Source organism: Bubalus bubalis, chromosome 17 (assembly GCF_019923935.1).
Source record: "Bubalus bubalis isolate 160015118507 breed Murrah chromosome 17, NDDB_SH_1, whole genome shotgun sequence".
NCBI classification, from domain to species: domain Eukaryota; kingdom Metazoa; phylum Chordata; class Mammalia; order Artiodactyla; family Bovidae; genus Bubalus; species Bubalus bubalis.
Window position 1 is genome coordinate 17,530,978 of NC_059173.1, and position 19,686 is coordinate 17,550,663.

The window sequence follows — 19,686 nt, forward strand, 5'->3', positions numbered from 1 at the left end:
TCCAGCTCCAACCCCAAGTCCTAGCATGCAGCAGAAGCCCAATAAACACCTGCTGAATGAATGAAGGTAGGAATACAAGAAGCTGGCTGGATTTGCAACCTCTGGCTCCTCCAGCAGGTGTGTGGTGGCCAGCATTCACTGATGAGCACTTCTTGCTGGGCCAACCCACTGCCTGGGCACCCAGGCCTGTCCCTTTGTCTGGAACACCTGACCCTGTCCGACCCTATACATCAGAGACCTGAAGCCCAGCTGCAGGACCAACCCTGGGAAGAGCCTTCTTGGAACAGCTGTGCCCACCCCAAGCTCCCTCACCACTCAGGCAGGGGCCAGCAGCCCTCCTCACTGGGCCCCCTACTCCAGTTCCCCACAGGAAGAGTGGTGTGTACTCAATACTTGCTAAACATCAGGCATTTTTCTAACTGCTTTTGCAAAACATTAACTTTCCCAGGCTTAACAACAGCACTAGCAGGTAGGGTCAATAATTGCTCCCATTTTACAGGTGGTTAAACTGAAGCACAGATCTCCCGTGGCTAGCGATCAATGCAAACCCCACACAGAAACCCCCCACAAAACACCTGATCAGTGCCCAAACGCACACTACAAGGAAGACTTAGTGCCCAGTGAACGAGTGTCCAGAGGAGAAGACAGAAAGGCCTCACTCAGGTCCTCCTGGTGGTTCAGACAGTACAGCATCTGCCTACAATGCGGGAGACCTAGGTTCGATTCCTGGGTCGGGAAGATCCCCTGGAAAAGGAAATGGCAACCCACTCCAGTACTCTTGCCTGGAAAATCCCATGGATGGAGGAGCCTGGTAGGCTACAGTCCATGGGGTCACAGAGTCGGACACGACTGAGTGACTTCACTCCCTCAGGTCCTGCTGGAGTCAGGAGGCCCCAGCGACTCTAAACAAGTGGTTGGAAAATAGCCACAGGGTGAAAATTTTAAAAACAACAATAAATGACGCTATTTCACGCTATGTGCCCTGCTTTGTACTAAATACTTTGCATTTTTTCACTTGTTTATTCCCCATCAGCAGGGGCAGTCCCAGAATTATGCCCATTTGATGGATGAGAAAGCCAAGGTGGGGGAGGAATGGTCTGTCCAAGGTCACAAGGCCCATGAGGGGCACAGCTGGGATTAAAAGCCTGTTCAGTTGCAGGGAGCACCAGCTATAGTGAGCAATACTGCTCACCGTTCACCTCCCTCAGCATCTGCCCCAGCAGCCAAGGGCCACGGCACTCTGGCCCACTCCATAGGGCATGTCAGAACAGCAACTCCAGAAATGCTAAAGTTGCATGAAGTGGTGAATTCTCAGGGTTGAGGCAGGCTGCTGTTTGACAGTCATACTCTTGCAATCATGCCCCTGACCTTCATGGACTGACCAAAAAATGGCTGAGGGGCTTCGAGAAACCCACCACCACAAATGAGCTCACCACAGTGGAGATACCAACCAAATCTGGGTTCACATCCTCATTCTGCCACTTCCTTGCTGTGTGCTGCAGAAGAGAGGGCTCCCCTCCCCATCTGTAAAATGGGTTCATGTTTTTCTCTGGACATTCACTAGGAGCATTCTAAGAACTGATATCTGTGGGGTCCTCAGCACAGGGCTCAAAGAAACAAGTGGCTGTTGCTGTTATTATTGTTCAAAAAGAGGGGTACCAGCTCCAGAGAATGTCAAACCCGCCTGCTGTAAGAAGCCACAGGCAGCGTCTCACAGGCTTCACTGGCTGGGCCAGGAAGGGGGCAGGGCAGGGGGGGTGGGTCACAGAAGCCTGAACACAAGGCCTTCTCAGGGGAGAAGCATTGCTTAGGCAGCTCCGGCAGGAGCTCTGGGCAGGAAGCCACCAGCCAGAGCACTCAGCTGTGGCCTGTGTTGGGGAGGGGGCCATGCCTGGGAGCTTTCCTGGCCAGGGCAGGCAGCCAGGCCACAGGAAGGTGGTCCCCTCTTTGGGCCCTGGCCCAGGAGGTAGCATTTACTGAGTGTTTACTATGTGCCAGACACAGAGGAAGAGCAACTGATCAGATCACGCCAACCCTGGGAACAGGGCCTAGAAGCTCTTGGCAGGAAAAGCAACTACTAATGACCTGTGGGTTCCCAGGAGCCCCCCAGGCTTCAGCTAGCAGGTTCGAGGAGAGGGGTCTTTGGGGCATTTTTTTCCCCTCCAATCCCCTCCCCACCCATGGGAGCATCTAGGAGTCTGGGCAACCAAAGGGATGAATAGCTGTCACAGAGGGCCTGCAAGTCCTGGGGTCCCTCCCACCTCCTCATCCAGGGCTTTGAGGACAGGGAGTTCTGCTGGATAGGAAGTAGGGATCCAAGATCTCCCCAAACCCCCCAGCAGGGTAAGGGACGAGGATGAGGCAACAAGAACAGTGAGATCGGACTGCATTCTGGCGCCCCACCCAATTCCCCACCGCACACCCACAGAGGTGGGGGCAGCTACTTCTGTGCCCATCCTGGGGCTCACATCGCCGGGGAGGGGAGGTGGGTCTGCCTTTCAGGCCCCCAAGTTTAAAACAAGAGTGTCCACAGCATCCCTGCTAAGGGCAACCTGGGGCGGGCTCTGAAGGCTCAGCCAGTGCTTGGCGGGGACCCCTTGTTCAGGCAGATAGCAATGCATCCTACCGAAGGCTCAGGACCCCAGAGACTGAGGCTCAAAGCCTCTCCTATGTCCCATCACCCCGGGTAATAATAGAATCCGGGGAAGCTAATATTTCCTGCTTCATTATCAGGCCCAGGTGCAGAGAAGGCCCTTACCCACCTGTGGGAATTTCACCTGCCAAGGCTCAGGGAGAATATTTTAAATTGTGTCAAGTGAACTTAAAATGAGCCAGTTCAGAGCCTCCATCCGCACCCAGGTCTACAGCTCACAGATGTTCAGGCAGGAAGTCTTACACCGGCTGAGGAAGACGTCTCCTCCAAGGAGCCCTCCAGGTTCATTCCAGGCTGCTGGAAGCATTTCTGCCTTTCCTGCCTGCAGCACCGACTTTCTCTGGGAGCCCAGATCCCCCCTGTCCAAGAAGGCCCAGAGAGTTGAGGGGATTCCAACACACAGCCTGGCAGGAGGCCCACTGCCCTTTTACACCACTCAGGCTGGGTCAGACTGTAGAGGAACCTATTGGAGGTTCAGAGCAGGGGCCCTAGGGAGGCTGAGAAGTGGGGTCTCTCCTAGACCACTGGGCAGCCAGGGAGCCCTGAGGCACTCTCTCTGGGGTCACCGAGTGCCCGAGGACATTTATCACACCAGCGCAGTCTGCCAGAACAGGAAATGTCCTCTGGCTTCCTCTGCCCCCACCCCCGCCTGACACCCCGGCCAACAGCCTGGCTAGGCTTCGGGAGGTGGGGAGAGCCAGGCCCATCCCCACCCCCCAAGAATAAGCAGAACTTCTAAGCCACCCCCATCCCAGGATAGGACTTCTCCCTTTAAGTGCCCCTGGGTGGAGGAGAGATGGCAGGGCAGCCTGTCAGCTCCACATGTCCCAAGGCCCCCAGATGGTGTTGCCTCTTCAGGATATCAGGATGGGAGCCCTCAAGCCCTCCCACTCCTGTGTGCCTCTCTCCACACTCATCATCTTCTCTGGGACTCTCTTCCAGTGACATGACAGGAGTGCCAGCTCTCAAAGGACCGATTTTGTGCCAATGATCCTCTTTTGTGTCCATCTCCCCTAATCGCATTTCCAGGCCCCCAGCCCCTCAGGGCCAAGGCCTCCCCCTCAGGCGCCCTGTGAGTCTGCTCCCAATGAGCCGGGCACAGGCTTCCTCCCCCCAGGCCTCCCTGGGGACATGCAGGGCAGTGGCAGGCTCTCCCCCGCTACACCCCAGCCAGTGGGGTGGGGGCCCACATCCGGGCAGGCCCCCAGGGGCTCCGTTGCCTGGTTCACGAGGAAGCCTGCAGCCCGGCCCCCCTAGCCGACCCCTGACAGGGTGGCGTGGGAGGAAAAATCTTCCAGCCATCTGCTCAGCTGCTGGGTTTCCGGACGGGGCGGAGCCGGGAGACACCAGGAGGACTTGCTCTCCTGGGGAAGTGCCCCTTGCCCCTGCGGTCAGGAAGGACTGAGCGGCCCAGGGATGATCTTTGGGACCCCAGAGTCCCCACTGAAGAATGCTGGTCATCCAGGTTTCTGGGGGCCCAAGTCAGTGGTGTCCAGCTGCGGTTTGGACCTGCCCAGTCCCCAAGGGACCTCAGGCCCCGGAAGCCAGGGAGCTGGGGCACAGGACTCCTGGGTCCAATTAGGCCTGACTCAGCCAGTGACCCTAGCTGAGTCACTTCCCCTGGGCAGCCTGCTGGCCTCAGTTTCCTCAGGGAGGGAGGGCAGCTGGGAACAGGGTCTGGCTGGGAACAAGCAACTTGTATTACACCTCTGGACTCTCTGAGGCAGGCTTCTTTTGTCTGCCAGATGGAAGCAGCTTCCTGTTCTGCCCCGCCAAAGATGCTGACCACCCCACGGCCCCCAGGGACCATTTTCCCAGGAAACCTGGCAATTAAGTGCCAGTCTCCCTCTCAGGCATTAACAGCAATAGCTCTTATTAAGCACTGACTGCATGCCAGGCACTGTGCCTGCCTCTTCTCAAAACAAACCTATTAGTGCTCTCATTCATAGACAAGGAAATCCACAGCTCAGAGAGGTTAAGGGACAAGCCTAAGGTCACACAGCCATAGCAATTATACTCAACACAGTGTGAGTCCCTGCTCTGTGCCAGGCTCATACCCTTCACATATGAACTCACATACAGGATCATATACCCGAGAGAAGCTGGAACCCCCACTGGGCAGTTGAGGTCCCGAGAGGTCAGGTAACTTGTCCAAGGCTTCACAGCTAGAAGCTGGCAAAGCTCAGATTTGGTTCCAAAATCCATGCTGCTACTGGGAGAAGCAAGAACTGAACAGAGAAGTCCTCTCATTTGAATAATAACAACAATAACAACAACAGTGTCTATTATTAATTGAGTGCCAAGGCCAGCACTGAGTGCTTTATGTGCTCTGTCTCTCCCACTCAGGGTGGGCAGTGCGGGGGACGGGCAGCTGGAACATCCCTCCAAGTGCCTCCAACACTGCCCCCTCTGCCCTCAAGGAAGCTCCATCCAGGAGGTGGCACAGCCGGACCCAGACACCCAACGGCGCCTACAAGCTGAACTGCTGCAGGGCTCCCCAGCACCTGCCGGGCCCAGGCTACTGCTGTATTGCAGTAGTTCTACAGGAACGAATTTGTGTTACAAAGTTCTGTTTAATGGAGAAGGATCAAGCCCAGGATTCAGAAGAATGGGGGAGGGGAAGGAGAAGGAAAACAAGCAAGGCACACACAACAAGATAACAATCATCTCTTCCTTATTACTATTCTTCCTCCCGAATTCACTCATTTATGGTTCCAATGACCCTAAAGAAGTAGGTACTAATATCACACCCACTTGACAGATGAAGAAACTGAGGCAGGGGGTTGTTAAGCAAGGCCATAAGAGCCGGGATTCACCAACATCTCACCCTGTCCAGGAACTCCAGAATTCTTCTCCCAGAACTCAGGAAACCCCAGAGCTGCTCACGCAGGTGGTGCTCAAGGGATACTGATGAACAAACATTCCACAGCCAGTAACAATAACACTAATGATGGTAATGAGGAAAATCACCGCCACCTGTAATTGAACCTTTCCATGCCAGGCTCATTATATGCCTACCACAAACCTATTATTACCTCATTTCACACAGGGGAAACCAAGGCTCACAAGTGTCACTTGCTCATGCTCTCGGCTGGGAAAAAGCAGTGGGGGTATGGAACCTAAGCTTCCACGACCCTCCTCTGTCACTGCTGAGCCCTGAAGGAACTCAGACGCCAGAAGCTGATGCTTTAGTCCAGCCCCTTCCCAGCTGGCTCCTCCACAGCCCACAGAGACTCACACGAGTTCTAGGAATGTTCACCCTTTGGCTCCAAAGGATTTTCCCTCCCAGAGGGGGGTTGTGGGAAAAAGCTCAGAAAAAGTGTATTAAAAACCCATCCAACTTCCCCAAAGGGCCCTGGCCTCTCATCTGCTGACCCCAGCCTGACAAGGGGTCTCAGTCCGCTCTCCCCCCACTACGCCTGGGTCCCTTGGCCCCAGGGGGCCTCCAGGGCTGTTTCCGCTCTGGCAGCCAGGTCAGTGATGGGAAATTCAGACACAACTCGCACCCACAACTCTGGAGATGCCTATGCCCGCCGCCCTGGCAGGGGCCCTAGGGATTGGACTGTAAATGGGAACGGACTGGCTGCCCCAGCTGAGCAGGGCAGCTGCTGGGTGTCGGAGGAAGCTCATCTCCCAGGGCAGATCTCCGCCCCTCCTGCTCCCAAAGCTGGTCCTTGGCCCTCCAGACTTCGTTTTGCCCGGCCCTCTGTTCAGAAACCCCCCTCCTGGAGCCCAATTTCACTTCCTCCCACTCAGTCCAGCCTGGCCATTCCCCTCCCTGGACGCCTCCAGCTGCATGCAGTGAACTCCTTACCTACATCATTGTGGCCCGGGAATGGGGAAGAGAAACAGGAGAATGAGGAAACTCAAGGAAAAAAAGTGGAATGGCAGGCAGGCCCCCCTCCCCAGTTCCTCAAATGCAGTCCCCAATGTCCCAAAAACCCCCAGAAACAGAATGAGGGAAGGGAGGGGATTTCTGCACCAGGCATTAAGGGCCTCTGAAATACCTTCCAGCCCTGCTGACCTATTAGGCCAATGACTTGTTTCCCTGTTTATTTTGGGTGGAAGGATTCCCCTGGAGCCCCATGTCCAGGTGGGAAGGTACCAGTCCAAAGAGAACTGAGCTCTGAAAGCCCTAACCCTTTTGAACCCCCAGATTCTGCAGCATGGGGGCACCTGGGCCACCCCACCTCCCTGAGGCAGAGAATGGGGAGAGGGGTTTCTGGAATGCTGGGGGTGGGGGGCGGTGAGTGCTACCCTCTTAGCCACATGGCCTGGCCTGGGAGAGCAGGGAGAGGCCTGTGCCCCACTCCAAGAGGACGCTTCCATTCTCACGGGCTCAGTTTGACTACTTTCACTTTCAAGGTACCAAAGCAGTGACCCCCCAACCCCTCCTCTCTAGGCACAATTTGACTGGCTAGGCTACAATAAGAGGCAGCTGGGAGTATTAGCCAAACCCTCTCCCAGCGCCTCCCCCACTGCCTCAGCTACCCCCACTACATCCCCAACACGTGTGTGGGTGTCGGCTGAGAGGGTGTCGCAGGAGCTGGGGAACGGTCACCCCTGAACACCCCCATCTGAGTGAGCAGCAGGACAATATTTTAGGCAGTTGCGGGAGTGCGCAGACACTGGGCAGAACGGGACACGGGGCCTCCCCGTTCCCCATTGAAGCCCTCCCAGCCCCGGAGGAGGAGAGCCCTGGGAAAGGCGTGCTTACCTGAGAGAGAGGGGGTCCGGGCCCGGCCGGCCCATGGCGTCGCGCGCCCCCGGCCCCCCGAAATCCCGAGGGGGCGGGCGGGCCCCCGCCCCGGGCGCGTTCTCTCCCGCGCGCCGGCTCCTGGCTCGCGGCTCGCTCGAGCGGGGCTCAGGCAGGAAACCCGGGCTCGGAAAATGGCCAGCGCCTCATCATTTCCGCCGCCAGCGCTTGACAGTTGCGGGAGGATGCGCCTCCGGGCCGCCACCGGGGAAACTTTGCTGTCTCCGACGTCGCCACCGCGGGCCGCGACAGTCCGGGCGGGCGGCCGGGCGGAGGCGGTGGCCCGAGCCCATGCCGCCCCGCGCCGTTATGTAAAGAGGAACCGGCTGTGCTAGCGGAGCCCGGCGGGGGAGGGCGACTACAAGAGGGGCGGGGCCTGGGCGGGGCCGGGCCACGCGAAGCCCCGCCCCCGCCCGCCCACCCGCGAGCCGGACTTGGCCGGAGGCTGTGGGGGGGCGGGAAAAACAGGGCTCGAGGGGCGGGGCTGGTCCATGCCCCGCCCACCAGCCCGATTTCTCCGCAACTGACAGAGTCCTGGGGTCTCAAACGCAAGCCCGGAGAGGCGGGCCCTTGTGAAACCACGCCCGCAGCTCGCCCACCCTATGGCGTATCGCACAGCCTAAAGCAGGGAACGAATGGCAGGAGGGGCGGGGCAACCCTGGCCCCGCCCAGGGAGCGCCAGCGACCACCACGGGAGCCTCCACGCTATGGGGGCGGGGTCGGATGAAGGAAAGGCGGGGTCTGAAGGCGGGGCCAGGCCAAGGCTCCTGGCCTCGAGGGGGCGCGACCCTGCAGACTCCCTCCTGCCGGGCCTTATCTACGCGCGCCGGGCCGGTCAGTGCAATAGCGACCGCAGCTTTCATCATCACCCGGGGAAGGATCCCAACCCCGCCCAGCCCCGACTATCCGCAACTCTACTGAGCCGACCCCCCATAGCGCCACCCTCAGCTCTACCCCTGTCGTAACCCGTGGCCCTGTAGACGGGCCTCTATGGGCCCATCCATTTCCCAACTCCAGGAGGGCATCCTTCTCCAGGAAGCCCTCCTGAATCGTTGGCTCCCATGGCCTCTGGGCCTCCTTCTCTGCTCTCCCTGGAGCTACTTTCATTTTATCTGAGCCATAGGTGGGGTGAGGTTCACAGTGGGGTCCGCACTAGTCTGAGGGGGAGCATACACTCAGCCAGCCCTTCCTCTAACACATGGGAAGGAGGGGAGAGAGGAATGTCTGCTCTTCTCTCCCTCCCACAACAGGAAACAAGTCGCTCACACCCCCAGCTTGCAGGGGCCACATGGACTCTTTCCAGACAACACACTCTTCCATTCCCCTGCCTCCCCCTCTTACTAACCTTGGGCAAATGACTTCACTTCTCCACACCTCAATTTCCTCACCTATGAAATGGAAATAATAAGAGTACCCATAACCCAGGGTTGTTGTGAAGATTAAATGAGTTAATGCATTAAAGCACTTAGCAAGGGGCTTTGCCCAAGGGGAAACACTGCTGGTGTTTGTTCAACAATCAGGCCTGAGTCTTGCCGTTGGTGCTACAGGAAGGGGTTCCCCCAGAAGATGGGGATTTCCAGATTTCACCAGATGGCGGAAGGGGGCCTGTCTGCTGTAGGATCCTTAGAGTTCAATAACCTTGAAGGAACTGGCCACAGACATGTGCTTTCCATAAATATGTATGTCAGGCATTGTTCAGAGTGCTGGGGACACAGCACTGAATGAGACAGACAAATATCCCTGCCTTCATGGGCATCCCTTGTCCTCAGCTGACATTCTGGTGAGGGGATGTAGAACACGAATAAATAGAAAGTGGGATAATGTATTATGAAGATGACAGAACAGTAACAGGATGAAGAGTGCTTCCCAGGCTCTCTGAGACTGGACGCTTGGAGGACCTTCTAAGGAACTAATATTTGGAATGAGACCAGCCTTCTCCTCCACCTCACAACAAGAAGGATCCAGGCATGATAAAGAACAGTAAGTGGAAAGATCCTGATGTGGAAATAAACTTGATGTATTCAAGGGAAGTCAAAAAAGCAGTGGTGCTGCCTGGACTGACAGGACGAGATGAAGGCAGCCCCTCACATGGAGACTTAAAGGTCCTGGTGGCAGGTCTGGGAATTATCCTGGGAGCAATAGAGCCATGGAGGGTTTTGCACAGAAGGACCTGTTGCATTTGAGCTGCAAAGTTTGCAGCTGGCAACCCATAAGGAGGTGCCCCAGTGATGTTCACACAGCAGCTGATGATGTGGGACAAAGGGAGTAAGTCATCAGGGAAGCCTAACCCGATCACCCCATGTTATCATCTGTTTCTTACGTATGGGGAGACTGAGGTCCACGGAGAGCAATTACTTGCCTGCAGTCACACAGCTGCCAGATGGTGCCAACAGAGCAGCCAGGTACACAGCAGTTGTCAAATGGTTGCTGAAATCTGCCAGCCACAAGCACTTTCCCTCTCACGGCAGCTTTGCTGACTTAAATGGAGACTTGTGGTTCTTCCCCTTTTTAATCACAGTGCAAGCCTTCCCTCGCGCCAGATTTCTCTGAGGCCCCAAGTGGTTTCCTTTCTCGTTTAATTTCTTCTCGCCACGCGTCCCCTGCAGAGTCCAGTTTCTTGTTTCAGTGCTCTCCGCGGTTGAGACTTCTCACTTCGTTTTTGTTTTTCCTTAGAAAGGCAAAGGGTTTTCAGCGAATACCCCTCCACCGCCTTGCCCTAGATTTCAGAGCATCACGGCTTAGAGCAGCGATTTCATCTTCTCCGCAGGCAGGCTGGCCGGCCTCGGCTCCTCCCACTTCACAGGTCACTGGGGCCCAAAGGGAGTAAGAGGTTTATTCGAATTCCCCGGAAACAAGCAAAGCGGTCTTGGGGGAGCCGACAGCCCTTCCTTCTGACAGTGAAAAATGCTGAGCCGGAGCGCACCGACTGCCTGCCGAGCTTCGGGGCTCGGATACTCTCAGGATTAATAAGAGTAACAAAAGAGTAATCGACAACTATTAGTAAATACTTAATCGGACCACTGATAGTGATATTAACAACTGATACTAATAACAAAATTTAACCAGTACGGGGTTAATAATAAAAGGATCGATAACAATAAATATAACAATGTAATAACAGTTATGAAGTCTAGCTAATAATAATACATGGTTAATTATTACAAGATTAATTGCACATATAAAATAGCAATAAGATATTAGTAGTAATAATAAATATAGTAATAACAGGTCTAGGATTAATAGTATTAATGGTAGCTTATAGTAATAATAATAATGGGGGAGCTTCCCTGGTGGCTCAGTGTTAAAGAATCTGCTTGCCAATGCAGGAGACACCCATTAGATCCCTGATCCGGGAAGACCCCACAGTCCATGGAGCAACTAATCCCCTGAGCCACAACTCCTGAGCCTGTGCTCTAGAGGCCGAACTGCAGCTACTGAGCTGGCCAGGCTCTAGAGCCGGTCTGTGCTCCGCAACGTGAGAAACTACCGCAATGAAAAGCCCCTGCACTGCAACTAGACAGGAGCCTCGCTTGCCAGGACCAGAAGAAAACTCGCGCATCAACAAAGACCCACCCAGCACAGCCAAAAACATATAAACGAAATTATAAAGAAAATAATGGTGGTAGGATTAATAATAATAAACATCAAACAATAGGATAGTAATAAGATTAATAATAAATATAATATAATATTGTCATGTTAACAGTTCTAGACTAACAATAACCACTTAATAAGTAGATTACATGTTAATAATAAGTATAAAAATAATAGGCTAGAATAGGTATAAATATATATATAACATACTATAATTATAATAACTAATGATCTAGGATTAATTATGACATGATTAACAAGGTTTTTTGTTTGTTTTTTAGTTATAACAGTTTATTGCTACCAACCCATCTCCCTCCACCCTCCTCATGCACGTGTGCTCTGTCATGTAATTCCATGGACTGCAGCCTGTCAGGCTCCTCGGTCCATGGACTTTTCCAGGCAAGAATACTGGAGTGGGTTGCCATTTCCTTCTCCCATGATTAACAGCTTTTGAGGCTTATTTCATGACACGTATTGTTCTCTACCAGTGCCAACAAATGGAACTTTCTGTGGTGATGGAAATGTTTTATCTGTGCTGTCCAGTATGGTCGCCACATAAGGCTACTACTGAGTACCTGAAATGTGACTAGGGTCACTGAAGAAATGAATCTGTAACTTTATTTCATGTTAATGAATTAACTGCATGGACATCCGACCAGTCCATCCTAAAGGAAATCAGTCCTGAATATTCATTGGAAGGACTGATGCTGAAGCTGAAGCTCCAATACTTTAGCCTCCTGATGCGAAGTACTGACTCATTAGAAAAGACCCTGATGCTGGGAAAGATTGAAGGCAGGAGGAGAAGCGGATGACAGAGGATGAAATGGTTGAGTGGCATCACCGACTCTATGGAAATAAGTTTGAGCAAGCTTTGGGAGTTGGTGATGGACAGGGAAGTCTGGCGTGCTGCAGTCCATGGGGTTGCACAGGTGGACATGACTGAGTGACCGAACTGAATTGAATGAACTGAAATTTAAATAGCCACACGTGGTGAGTGGCTACTGTACCAGCTCTGAATGTTTCACATATCTTAACTCTCACATCAGCCCTCAGGTAAGTACTATTATTATTATTATCTCTATTTTATGATGAAGGAACTGAAGCACTGAAAAGTTAAATCATTGACCCTCATCAGAGTTTCTCCCCACTTCTAGGGCAGGAAGCCATTGTTTGGGGGAAGCCCATAATTAAGAATAAAGGCTCTAGGGGGTCACTCAGAGAGGTTTAGAATTTAGAGTTCAGCATCTGTTTAGCTGTGGGATCACTTAGCCTCTAAGCCTCAGTTTCTTCATCTGTAAAATGGGAACAATTACAGGGCTGATCTCATTAGGTTGTGGGGGGGAATTTGACGTGTTAAGAGCTTGAGAGATTGGCTGGCACTTCCACATGGCATGTGCTCAGTGTGCTGTGCTGTGTTTAGTCGCTCAGTCGTATCTGACTTTTGGCGACTCCATGGACTGTAGCCTGCCAGGCTCCTCTGTCCATGGGGATTCTCTAGGCAAGAATACTTGGATGGGTTGCCATGTCCTCCTCCAGGGGATCTTCCCGACCCAGGGACCAAACCCAGGTCTCCCGCATTGCAGGCAGGTTCTTTACCAGCTGAGCCACCAGGGAAGCCCAGGAATACTGGAGTGGGTAGCCTATACCTTCTCCAGGGTATCTTCCCAACGCAGGAATCGAACCAGGGTCTCCTGCATTGCAGGCGGATTCTTTACCAGCTGAGCTACCAGGGAAGCCCAATAGTGTTGATTATAATCTACAATGGGATGTAAGTCAAATGTCCCTCACAGATTGTGAAGAGTGGTGGCCACAGAGACAAGCCCTGCAGGTGACAGACCCTCACACCCAATTTACACATGAGATCACTGAAGTTTGAGAGTCAAGACTGTTGCCCCGCCTTAAACATCTGTAAAACATGCTTCTGCAGAACTGTCCCCTTCCTACTGAGCACGAAGTCTGAGCTGCAGATGGGGAAGAGACCTGAGTGGCTGGCTGCTCCCTAGTTGGGTAGTGACTGGTGCAATTGCCTGAATGTATGTATGCCCCCACTTTCAAGCTGAAATCCTAACCTCCCCCAAGGAAATTGTGTTAGGAGGTGGGGCCTTTAGAGGTGATTACATCTGGAGAGCAGAGACCATATGAATGGGATCAGTGCCCCTGTAAAGAGACCCAGCAGAGAGCCATCTCTGCTTCTGCCTTGTGAGCTTACAGCTAGAAAACCCCACTTTTGAAGCAGAAACCTGTCTCTCACCAGTCACTAGAAATAAATGACTGTAGTTTATAAGGCACTCAATTTATGGTATTTTGTTATAGCAGCCTGAACAGAGAACACTGGTACCAAGAAGTGGGGGTTCTGCTGTAACCAATACCTAAAAATGTGCAAGCAGCTTTGGAACTGGGTGATCGGTAGACACTGAAAGAGCTTGCAGGTGCATGCTAGGAAAAGCCTACACTGCCTGTGAAACCACCATTCAGGGCGATTCTGATGAGGACCCAGAAAGAAAAGAAGTTTGCTGCAGAGACCCATCCAAGTCACTGGAAGAATGACCCCGCAGGCATTTTGGAGCTCATCAGGGCTGTCCTCTCATCACAGGTCCAGAGGGCGAGGGATTGGGTGGGAAGAGGACTTCAGAGGCGGGGCCTCCCCTGCAGGACTCTGCTCTCCACACAAGGTGGGTGGATCCGTGCTGCTCCACAGGGCTCTAGCAGCCACACTGCAACCCGCCAAGCTGTGTGTGTGGTGGGTGGGAGTTGGAGGCGGTGGGGGGCATGACTGCCTCTACCAGGACATTGGAGGAGCTGCAGGAGCACCATCCAGCCAGAGGGCCACCAGGCAGGTAGAGCCACCTGCTTGAAGTTCCAGTCCAGGAGCCTCTGGCAAAGCGATGGGAGCAACACAGAGTCTTGGGGCCCAGCTCCTGCCCAGCAAGGCTTTCAGGGGCAAGAAAGCCACCCTGTGTGTCCAGAAGGCATCGCTCCCCCCACACACAGACCCAGGATGCCTGGAAGGTAGAGTATCTAGCCAAAGAGGATTATTTTGGAGCCTTAAGGTTTTGGATTTGCTGGGGACCTTTCTTTCCTATTCACCCTTTTGTAATATGAGTGTCTGTCCTGTGCCTGTCTCACCACTGCATCTTTTTAAATATTTATTTGTTAATTTATTTGGCTATACCAAGTCTTATTTGTCACATGTGGGATCTATTAATAGTTCCCTGACCAGGGATTGAACCTATGCACCCTGCATTGGGAGAACAAAGTCTTAACCACTGGACCGCCAGGGAAGTCCTCAGCACTGTGTCTTGAAAACACGTAACAGGTTTGATTTCACAGCTGGAAAGGAACTTGCCTCGAAATGAATTGTACTTCAAGTTTCACTCATAATGTTTAGGTGAGGCTTTGGGCTATAGACTTTTGGGTTGATGTTGGAAGGAGTTAAGACTTTGGGAGCTCTTGAACACATTTTGCATGTGTGAAGGACATGCATTTTGGGAAACCAGGAGTAGAATGCAATGGACTGAATGTTCATGTCCCTCCAAAACTGACTAAGAAAGCTGGTGCTGGAGTTCTCCAGGTCTGGGTTTTCATCTCAGCACTACTGTGTTACCTCGAGCAACAGACTCCCATTTTCTGAGCCTCAGTGTCCCCATTCTGTAAAATGCATATAATAGTAATGGGTAAAGGAAGAACTGTACAAAAAAGAGCTTCATGACCCAGATAATCATGATGGTGTGATCACACACCTAGAGCCAGACATCCTGGAATGTGAAGTCAAGTGGGCCTTAGAAAGCATCACTACAAACAAAGCTAGTGGAGATGATGGAATTCCAGTTGAGCTATTTCAAATCCTGAAAGATGATCTGTGAAAGTGCTGCACTCAATATGCCAGCAAATTTGGAAAACTCAGCAGTGGCCACAGGACTGGAAAAGGTCAGTTTTCATTCCAGTCCCAAACAAAGGCAATGCCAAAGAATGCTCAAACTACCGCACAATTGCACTCATCTCACACGCTAGTAAAGTAATGCTTAAAATTCTCCAAGCCAGGCTTCAGCAGTACGTGAAACATGAACTTCCAGATGTTTAAGCTGGTTTTAGAAAAGGCAGAGGAACCAGAGATCAAATTGCCAACATCCGCTGGATCATGGAAAAAGCAAGAGAGTTCCAGAAAAACATCTGTTTCTGACTTTCATCTTTATTGACTATGCCAAAACCTTTGACTGTGTGGATCACAATAAACTGTGGAAAATTCTGAAAGAGATGGGAATACCAGACCACCTGACCTGCCTCTTGAGAAATCTGTATGCAGGTCAGGAAGCAACAGTTAGAACTGGACATGGAACAACAGAGTGGTTCCAAATAGGAAAAGGAGTACGTCAAGGCTGCATATTCTCACCCTGCTTATTTAACTTCTATGCAGAGTACATCATGAGAAACGCTGAGCTGGAAGAAACACAAGCTGGAATCAAGATTGGCAGGAGAAATATCAATAACCTCAGATATGCAGATGACACCACCCTTATGGCAGAAAGTGAAGAGGAACTAAAAAGCCTCTTGATGAAAGTGAAAGTGGAGAGTGAAAAAGTTGGCTTAAAGCTCAACATTCAGAAAACGAAGATCATGGCATCTGGTCCCATCACTTCATGGGAAATAGATGGGGAAACAGTGTCAGACTTTATTTTTGGGGGCTCCAAAATCACTGCAGATGGTGATTGCAGCCATGAAATTAAAAGACGCTTACTCTTTGGAAGGAAAGTTATGACCAACCTAGATACTATATTGAACAGCAGAGATATTATCTTGCCAACAAAGGTATGTCTAGTCAAGGCTGTGGTTTTTCCAGTGGTCATGTATGGATGTGAGAGTTGGACTGTGAAGAAAGCTGAGCGCCGAAGAATTGATGCTTTTGAACTGTGGTGTTGGAGAAGACTCTTGAGAGTCCCTTGGACTGCAGGGAGATCCAACCAGTCCATCCTAAAGGAGATCAGTCCTGGGTGTTCATTGGAAGGACTGATGCTGAAGCTGAAACTCCAATACTTTGGCTACCTCATGCGAAGAGTTGACTCATTGGAAAAGACTCTGATGCTGGGAGGGATTGGGGGCAGGAGGAGAAGGGGACGACAGAGGATGAGATGGCTGGATGGCATCACCGACTCGATGGGCATGAGTTTGAGTGAACTCCGGGAGTTGGTGATGGACAGGGAGGCCTGGCGTGCTGCGATTCATGGGGTCGCAAAGAGTCGGACACGACTGAGCGACTGAACTGAACTGAACTGACTGAAAGGAAAGTTAAATTATGTAGGGAGTCCCTAGTGGGCACCCAGTGAATGCTCTGTATCTGATTGTTATCCAAGGATAACTGGACCACACTGAGCTCCTCATTGTTCCTCAAATATTCCATCATGTTGCCACTTCAGAGCCTCTGCACTGGCTATTTCCTCTGCCCAGAATGTCCTTCTACCAGATGTTTCCATCCCTCAATTCATTCACTCCCTGGAGGCCCCTGCCCACCAAACCTAGGACAGGCTCCTCCCCACTGCTGTCATGCTCTGTCTCTGCCCTGCTTCTTTCCCTTCCAGCACCTCATGAGGCCACTCAAACAGCTTTACTGGCTGGCCCACATGGTGAGGAACTGAGGCCTCCTGCCAAGAGCCAGGAAAACACAGAGACCCCCAGGCAACAGCCATGTGAGTACACCATTTTGGAAATAGATCCTCTAACCCCAAGTCAAGCCTTCACATGAAGGGAGCTCAAGCCCCTGTTTTGACTATAATCTCATGAAAGATCTTGAGCCAGACACACTCAGCTAAACAGCTCCGAAATTCTTGTAATCATATGAAATAATAAATGTTTACCGTTTCAAGCCACTAAGTTGGGGAGTAGTTTAATATATAGCAATAGTAAACTAATACAGAGCTCAAGACAGCTCTAGCGTTGTCCAACCACCATGATCCCCACCCATCAGTGTCCAGCTGACACTGGGAGGTTCAGGAAAGGGTATCCCTGGCCAGAAAAGAATTATGCAACTGGCTTCTTCCTCTTTCCTCCTGGGCTGTCAGAACTCAGGGCTAGATTCCTGGGCTAGGGTCTAATCGGTTGAGCCCAGGTGCCTGATGCCATCTACACCCTCTGCTTCCTTCCCAAAGATTTAGTTCCCTTTTCAGTCCTCCCAGTGCCTTCCAGACTAAGACTGCTCCAAGCCCTTGCCTAAAAAAAGGATGAGCAGTTTTTATAATCTGGACTCCATTTCCGGAAGTGCGTGTCCAGCTGAGACCATCACAGGCAATATTTTATCCCTCCACCCCCTCCGCACTGTGAATGGTGTGCTATGAATTTCCCTATTTTTCAGATGATGAATCTGAGGCATAAGGCAGTGAAAAAAAAGCCACACAACTGGCAAGTAATTGAAGCATCTGGACTAGACTCAGGGCTATCTGATTGCAGAACCTCAGCTCTTAACTGCCTATGCTACCCACGTAATAATAACAGTGACAGTAAAAACAGAATGAACTATTATGACAGCATTATGTGCCAGGCACCATTTTGAAGGCTTTCTATGAATTGAACGATCCGTCCCTCTGACAGAGGAGGAAACTGAGGGACAGAGAGGCGCAGGACCCTAGCCCGTAAGTGGCCCTGCACTGATTGACACTCAGGCTGCAGAATTCAGACCGTGACCCAAATGTTCAGCGCCGGCTGCGCGACCCACGTCCACCCCAAGGGTCCCCAGCCCAGCCCAGCCCAGCCCAGGGAGTTGTAAGCCGCCCCCTCTTCCGCCCGGGGAATCTGGTTTCTGAGGGGAAGTGACTCAGTGGCCTGAGGCCCCGCAGATAATTATTCACTTCCAATCCCGGTAATTAAAGGACCTAATGGCTCCGCAGAGGACTTACAACCTAGTTACTCCAGCGATCCCCACCCCTGCCCGGGGATCAGCGTGGGGCGCCGGAACTTCCCAGGCGCGAGCTTGGCGGGAATCCCAGGCTGCGGCCCGGCGGGCAGCCGCGCATTTGCGCGAGGCTCTGGCGCCCCCTGGTGGCCTGGATGGTGGCGGGCGCGCCGCAGTCCACCTCCTGCACCCCTCCTCCCAAGAGTGGCCCTTGGGTTCCCCCCAAGCCTTCCCGGAAGCCTCCCAGGCCTCAGATTTGATGCCTCCAATCCACTGTCAAATGGCCACGAAGGTCTAGAGCACGGGTGTGGGGCATAGTTTAATTTGTGGCTTCTTCCTTTAGTGCTGGGTCACTCTGGGCAAGTGACTTGTGCTCACTGAGCCTTTGTTTCCTCAAATCTGTAAAATACAGATAAAGCGTGAACCTACCTCACAGGATTGTACTGAAAACTAAGTAAAATAATTAATGTAGACGTTCCTGCCACACAATAGGTGCTCAAAATATGCAATTATTATCATTATTCATTTCCAAGGCGCAAACCTGATTATGTGTCATGTTTGTGTCCTGCTCTAAACCCTCCATGGCTCCTATTAGCTTCTGAGTAAAATTCAAGCACCTCAGCCTGACATGCCAAGCCCTTTCTCATTCCTGACGACCTCCTCTAGCCACAATATCTATAAAACTCCAGACTCTCTGGCCATACCAGACTTTTTTCTGTCTCCTGCTTCATGTTTTCAGACCTTTGCCCAGACTATTCTCACTGCCTACCACTCCCTTTCCCTTTCCTCTGCTTGGCAAACTCATATATATATGTCCTTCAAAATCACCTGAAAAAAACAAATAAACAATCCCCCAAAAGAGAATTCCCTGGTGCCTTCCATTGCAGGGGGCATGGGTTCCATTCCTAGTTGGGGAATTAAGACCCTGCATGCTGCATGATGTGGCCAAAATGAAAACAAACCAAAGGAAACCACCTGAAATGTGACCTGTGTCTGGTTAACTCTGGTTCCCTGGGCACTGCGACTTCTGGCCTCCCTTTGGCTTCCTCTGTATCAAGCCTCTGAGACCGAAGTCTCGTCTGTTAGGGCGCATTCTCATTCGTCTGTGTACCTTCCAGGCTTTGAGCTCCTGGGGCATGAGGCTGGTGTTATGCTTATCTCTGAATCTCTGGCTCACAGCTCTGACCTAGCAGGCATTAGGCACTCGAAGCATGGTCTGAGATAAACAATAGGTACGTCATGATCATCAGTGGATGGTGGTTGATTCCAAAGCACACACTTTCAATGGGAGCCTTGGTTCTGTTACCTTCATGCCGGCTTGATCTCTCTAAGCCTCAGTTTCCTCATCTGCAAAATGTACTTGTGAAGATTCAGTGAAATTCTGTGTGTAAAGAGCTTAACACAGGACACTCAATGATGCTGATTATTATTAGCTAAACCTGTCTCAGTCCTTCCTTTACCCTGAGGAGTAGATGACTGAGAACAGCTTAATACATTAAAAGTAGCATCAACATATTAACTAAAGTATGAAGTGAAAGTGAAAGCCATTCAGTTGTGTCCGACTCTTTGCGACCCCATGGACAGTCCATGGCATTCTCCAGGCCAGAATACTGGAGTGGATAGCCTTTCCCACCTTCAGGGGATCTTCCCAACCCAGGTCTCCTGCATTGTAGGTGGATTCTTTATCAGCTGAGCCACCAGGGAAGCCCAAGAATACTGGAATGGGTAGCCCTATCCCTTCTCCAGAGGATCTTCCCAACCTAGGAATCGAACTGGGGTCTCCTGCATTGCAGGCAAATTCTT

At 51.9% G+C, this 19,686-nt stretch overlaps 1 protein-coding gene across 4 annotated transcripts in view; it reads right to left on the reverse strand.

Annotated features, from left to right (window-relative positions):
• SH2B3 (SH2B adaptor protein 3) overlaps positions 1-7,762 on the reverse strand; it is a 37,680-nt gene extending 29,918 nt beyond the window's left edge. For 2 of the 4 annotated variants that reach the window (XM_025267075.2, XM_025267074.2), the window contains exon 1: positions 7,371-7,762. The gene's annotated coding sequence lies outside the window, so the exon portion shown is untranslated. The remainder of the gene's footprint in view (positions 1-7,370) is intronic. The other 2 variants (XM_025267076.2, XM_025267077.2) reach the window with 2 other exon arrangements.
• Positions 7,763-19,686: the final 11,924 nt, after the last annotated feature.